Genomic DNA, 6,764 nt, shown 5'->3' on the forward strand with positions numbered 1-6,764 from the left:
CGGGGACTGTTGCTATGGTCACCATCTGTGTACTGGGACTTTATTGATCATCTATTAGCTGTCATTAGGTGGAGGAGGGGAGAGGACGGCTGCGGATTATAACTCCTCCCAGTTATGGCGCCTACATCCAATCCGGATGGACTCTCCATAATGAGATGTGCAGAACTCCAGTCCGTGGGGGCCAAGCTCCGCCCACTCCCATAGGATTCCTCTAGGTGGAGGACGGCAGCCATGGAGGTACGGTGAGATCATTCTGCCCCCTCCAACACCTTGTCCACAGGCGGCCCTCGAGGGCCAGGCTCCGCCCACTCCCATAGGATTCCTCTAGGTGGAGGACGGCAGGCATGGAGGTACGGTGGGATCATTCTGTCCCCTCCAACACCTTGTCCATAGGCGGCCCTCGAGGGCCGGAGCTGTAGAGGGCTTTTAATGCAGAAATCTCGCCGGCTCCGCCCAGAATAGAAATTCCAGTTCTAGATCAGAGATTTCTAGATTCAGTTTTAGTGAAAAGTGTTTACAGAATGCAGCCATAGGAAATCCCAGTTTTTCACCACAGCTTACATTTGGTTTCCATGGTTACAGTGACCGCTCCAGCCTTATTATGGGCTAAGTCATGGGCGTCCGCAGAACTTTTTCCAAGGGGGGGGCATCATTTTAAGGCCGCTCATGCTCCGCCCCTTTTCAGCAATCTCATGAAAATCTTTCCACTGGTAATACATTTGTGTTATATAAGAGATAATTCATCTTCACTTTGTATTGGGAGTGACTCTGGCGGCCGTGTTCCAGGCCCATATAGCCTAGAGAATCTACATCTCTTTACATTGCAATACATCTGTTGTGGTCATATATTCATCTCATACTGTCACTCTATTGGCTGTTTTCATCAAGGGGGAGGGGGCTGTGAGACTATATCCTTCCCTTTTACTCGGCTGCCAATGGCGCCGGTTTTAAAAATATATACGGTATTCAGAATCGCCGTTTTTGGCGATCTGAATACTTTGAAGTGTAAAGGAGGGGTCCCTCCATAAAGAGTACCTGTCACCACCTATTACTGTCACAAGGGATGTTTTTTGTATTAGATCCGCAGTCTCTGGTCATCTCCTGTATTAGATCCGCAGTCTCTGGTCATCTCCTGTATTAGATCTGCAGTCTCTGGTCATCTCCTGTATTAGATCCGCAGTCTCTGGTCATCTCCTGTATTAGATCCGCAGTCTCTGGTCATCTCCTGTATTAGATCCGCAGTCTCTGGTCATCTCCTGTATTAGATCCGCAGTCTCTGGTCATCTCCTGTATTAGATCCGCAGTCTCTGGTCATCTCTTGTATTAGATCCGCAGTCTCTGGTCATCTCCTGTAATAGATCCGCAGTCTCTGGTCATCTCCTGTATTAGATCTGCAGTCTCTGGTCATCTCCTGTATTAGATCCGCAGTCTCTGGTCATCTCCTCTATTAGATCCGCAGTCTCTGGTCATCTCCTGTATTAGATCCGCAGTCTCTGGTCATCTCCTGTATTAGATCCGCAGTCTCTGGTCATCTCCTGTATTAGATTCGCAGTCTCTGGTCATCTCCTGTATTAGATCCGCAGTCTCTGGTCATCTCCTGTATTAGATCCGCAGTCTCTGGTCATCTCCTGTATTAGATCCGCAGTCTCTGGTCATCTCCTGTATTAGATCCGCAGTCTCTGGTCATCTCTTGTATTAGATCCGCAGTCTCTGGTCATCTCCTGTAATAGATCCGCAGTCTCTGGTCATCTCCTGTATTAGATCTGCAGTCTCTGGTCATCTCCTGTATTAGATCCGCAGTCTCTGGTCATCTCCTCTATTAGATCCGCAGTCTCTGGTCATCTCCTGTATTAGATCCGCAGTCTCTGGTCATCTCCTGTATTAGATCCGCAGTCTCTGGTCATCTCCTGTATTAGATTCGCAGTCTCTGGTCATCTCCTGTATTAGATCCGCAGTCTCTGGTCATCTCCTGTATTAGATCCGCAGTCTCTGGTCATCTCCTGTATTAGATCCGCAGTCTCTGATCATCTCCTGTATTAGATCCGCAGTCTCTGGTCATCTCCTGTATTAGATCCGCAGTCTCTGGTCATCTCCTGTATTAGATCCGCAGTCTCTGGTCATCTCCTGTATTAGATCCGCAGTCTCTGGTCATCTCCTCTATTAGATCCGCAGTCTCTGGTCATCTCCTGTATTAGATCCGCAGTCTCTGGTCATCTCCTGTATTAGATCCGCAGTCTCTGGTCATCTCCTGTATTAGATTCGCAGTCTCTGGTCATCTCCTGTATTAGATCCGCAGTCTCTGGTCATCTCCTGTATTAGATCCGCAGTCTCTGGTCATCTCCTGTATTAGATCCGCAGTCTCTGATCATCTCCTGTATTAGATCCGCAGTCTCTGGTCATCTCCTGTATTAGATCCGCAGTCTCTGGTCATCTCCTGTATTAGATCCGCAGTCTCTGGTCATCTCCTGTATTAGATCCGCAGTCTCTGGTCATCTCCTGTATTAGATCCGCAGTCTCTGGTCATCTCCTGTATTAGATCCGCAGTCTCTGGTCATCTCCTGTATTAGATCCGCAGTCTCTGGTCATCTCCTGTATTAGATCTGTAGTCTCTGGTCATCTCCTGTATTAGATCCGCAGTCTCTGGTCATCTCTTGTATTAGATCCGCAGTCTCTGGTCATCTCCTGTATTAGATCCGCAGTCTCTGGTCATCTCCTGTATTAGATCCGCAGTCTCTGGTCATCTCCTGTCTTACGTTTCTCAGTGAGCAGTAATGATGTGCAGTAACCTCTAGCAATGAATGTGGAAGCAGAAATTATGTGTTGTAACCTCTAGCAACCAGTCAGTGATCGGTATTAATATGCTGTATCCTCTGGCAACCAATTGCAATTGCTGCCTGATCTGCTGCAGTAAACTGATTTGGGTCTTGCTGCTATTTGTTATATGTCTAATAGCAGTTGGGGGCCCCAAGAAAATGTTTGCCCAGGGCCCAATCAACATTAAAGACGGCCCTGGGTAGGTTTGTTGTTCTGCATGCTACCATCGCAAATGTGGACTATGTCCTGGTGGGTATATACCTGCCTCCCCCTGCGGATACTGACCTTTTGTTTGTCATTATGAACTTAGTTATAAGGTATGGCGTAGAGAATGTTCTGTTGATAGGGGATTATAACATGGCCCCGTGCTCAGAGCTGGATAGGCTCCACCGGTCCTCCCGTGAGGCGCCGGGTCTGACACGTTGGGCTGATACTTTTGGGTTGATGGATGTCTGGCGCCACTTTCACCCCTCGGGCAGAGAGTTTACTTGCCATTCCTCCACGTTTCGCACCTTCTCCCGTATAGACCTGGGGTATGTTTCGCAGGCTATTCTGCAGCGAGTGGCGAACGTGCGGATTCTGCCTAGGGGGGTGTCTAATCACGCTCCCCTCCTCCTTGGGGTGTCCCTTGGGCTCCCCTTGTGGAGGGGACTGTGGAGGCTGTCGGGGTATTGGATAGCGGATATTGGGGTTCAGGAGGATATGCCGGAGGCCCTGTGTCACTACTGGTTGGATAATGCGGACTCTACCGAACCCCTGGTGGTCTGGGATGCGTTCAAGGGCTGGCTGAGGGGTGAATACATTTCCCGAATTGTCAGGTGTCGCAAACGGTCTGTGCAGTTGCTGGAGGAATTAGAGGGGTTGTTGAGAGAAAAGGAGAGTAGACACGTGGCGGACCCCACCCCCCCCCCCCCCCCTAGCTATCAGGAATGGCAGATGGCACTTAGGGCGGTCGATCTGCACAGGATAGACATGACTAAGAATTCTATGCTGGGCACTGCTCAGAAAATCTTTGAGTATAGGGATAAAAATGGGAGGCTGCTCTCGTGGTTAGCCCGGGGACATTCTACCAGCGCCCATATTGGCAGGGTCAGAGACGAGGGGGGACCCCTATCCCGGACCTGGAAGAGATCCTGTCTAGGTTTGTGTGCTATTATAGCGCCTTATATTCCACTAGGGTAGACTACAATGACTCGGCGCTGCTGGCCTTCCTGGACGGGGTGGAACTTCCTACCCTGTCCCGGGGGGCAGTGGACCACCTGGAGCGGGACATATCATTGGAGGAGGTTCAGGTGGCAATGGCCCAAATGCAGGCAGGGAAGTCCCCGAGGGGCGGATGGTATTACCGTGGAATTTTATTCCATTTATCAGGAGATGGTCGCCCCTAAGCTAGTATCTTTGCCCAGTCTCTGGAGAGGGGGTTGCTCCCCTATTCCATGTCAGAGGCGATTATTGTGTTGGTGCCCAAGCCAGGTAAGGATCCCGAGGACTGTGCGTCCTACCGTCCAATAACCTTGATTAATGTCAACGCCAAATTGCTGGCAAAGGTGTTGGCGAATCGGCTGGCGCAGGTCCTGGAGGAGCTTGTCCATGTTGACCAGACGGGGTTTATGCCTGGTAAGGGCACCGACATTAATGTACGGCATCTGTTTCTTAATTTGTCTATCCCCATGATAATGCTGGGACCAGGGTCATTGCCTCACTGGATGCCGAAAAGGCATTTGACTCAGTGGAATGGGGATACCTATGGCGGTATTGCACACATATGGGTTTGGTTCCCATTACCTGAGTTGGCTGCAGCTGCTTTATAGGCGACCCAGAGCTCGGTTGCGGATTAATGGTAGGCTATCGGAAGGGTTTCAGTTGGAGAGGGGTCCCCGTCAGGGCTGCCCCCTTTCTCCCTCATTATTTGCGCTGGCGCTGGAGCCTCTGGCGGTAGCCCTGTGAGCGTCCTCGAGGGTGGAGGGGTTGAGAATTGGCTCCCTTGAGGAGAAGGTGTCGCTCTACGCCGATGATGCCCTGCTCTACTTGAAGGACGCGGACTCCTCATTACGAGCGGCTCTGGAAATTTTTAACGAGTTTGGTCGTTTTTCTGGGGTCAGAATAAACTGGACCAAATCTGTCCTGTTTCCTCTGGACCTGGGGTCGAGAGCGGCTGCAGCGGATACCCAACTCCAGTGGGTCAATGAATTTAAGTATCTCGGAGTGGTGGTGGGCAGTGACCCGTCGACCTATTACGACCTTAACTTGAAGCCTGCCCTCCTTCAGCTGAAGGCTAGATGTGCCTCCTGGGGGAAGCTTCCCCTGAATTTGTTGGGTCGCATCAACCTGTTGAAAATGGTGTTCCTCCCCAAATTCATCTATCTATTCAGGAACTCCCCCGTTTTGATCCCGGGTGTATTTTTTGCTGATCTAGATAGTTGTGTTGGGTCATTTATTTGGGGGGGCTCCACCCTAGACTTGCACGATCCACTCTGTGTCTACCCGTGAGTGGTGGAGGGCTGGCCCTACCCAACTTTAGGGTCTATTACTGGGCAGCGATCCTCGTGTCGGTCCGTTGGTGGTTTGCCCGTTCTAGGACAAACGCCGCGGTCTGCATTGAGGCAGCTGGAGTGGGTTCTTTGGACAACCTTGGCAATTTAGTGTACAGAGGACCTGGCGCACACCCTGGGCTTCCACTGCCGACTAGGACGACACTTAGGGTGTAGGGGGTTGGCTAGGAGACGGTTTATTAGGCCAGGGGTCTGGTCTCCCCGGCAGCCCCTGTGGGAGAACCCTGTGTTCCCGCATTTTCGGACTGTACCTGACCCGATAGTGTGGGTGCGCTACGGGGTGAAGACGGTAGGAGACATTATCATAGATGGAAGATTGGGGTCGTATGGGGAACTCGCCACCAAATTTAAATTGCCCGGGTGGATGTACTTCCGCTACCACCAACTGCAACATGCAGCCAGGGCGCATCTGCCAGAAGTCACGTGCCTCTCTATGGATCCCATGGAGGAGCTATTGACCCAGGACCAGCACTCCAAGTCTCTCTCGTCCTTATACATCTCGCTAATTTGTGTGGACTCTCCTAAGATGGAGAAATTGTGGGAGGCCTGGAAGAGGGATATTCCTACCCTGGCGAGAGAGGATTGGAATGACTGCTTTGAGGATAGCCTAGGCCTGGTGATTTTATCTAGGGATAAAGTAATTCAGACCAAGTTTCTACATAGATTTTATTATACCCCACAGCGGCTGCACAGACTGTACCAGCAAAGAGACCCTGCCTGTACCATGTGCAAAACAGATATGGGAACGTTCTTCCATATGTTCTGGAGCTGCCCGGCTGTGGCCGGCTTCTGGACTGACGTGTTTGACACCATTCATGAGCGTCTTGGCTTGTCCTTACCCCGGTCCCCAGAGCTGGCTCTTCTTGGCATTCAGGAGGAGGACCAGCGGTCTCGCTACTCCAGACTCCTGGTAGCGTTTTTGCTTTATTATGCCAAGAAGGCCATTCTCCTTCGCTGGACTTCTGCTTCCCCCCCGTCGGTGGCTTTGTGGGATGACATCATTAATAAGGCCCTACCGTTATACATAATGACATATATAAGCAGGAAGTGTCCTAAGAAATTTGATATGGTTGCCCTGGACGGGAGGAGATAGAGAGGGTATATAGAAATCAGAACTGCTACTGCTGGGTCCGTAGGGGATGGTCTCCCTCCCTTCCCCCCTTCCTTCCCCCTTCTCCCTTTTCTTTCCCTTGTCATGCTCCTACTCTTGTTCCCCTTCTCCCTTTGCCTTCCCCTTTCCTACCTGCCCCCCCTCCCTTCTCCCCCCCTTCCCCCCTTGCAGGGTCTGATGGGGGGTACAGTGGCTACCTTGTTACATTGACTGTTCTGCGGTATCTGGGTGTCCACTGGCCTCACCTGGTTAATGTCAGAGAAGTTTGTACAAAAAATCTTGTATTG

The sequence above is a fragment of the Lithobates pipiens genome, unplaced genomic scaffold, assembly GCF_037356315.1.
Source record: "Lithobates pipiens isolate NorthernLeopardFrog02 unplaced genomic scaffold, aLitPip1_a1.2 Scaffold_18, whole genome shotgun sequence".
NCBI classification, from domain to species: Eukaryota; Metazoa; Chordata; class Amphibia; order Anura; family Ranidae; genus Lithobates; species Lithobates pipiens.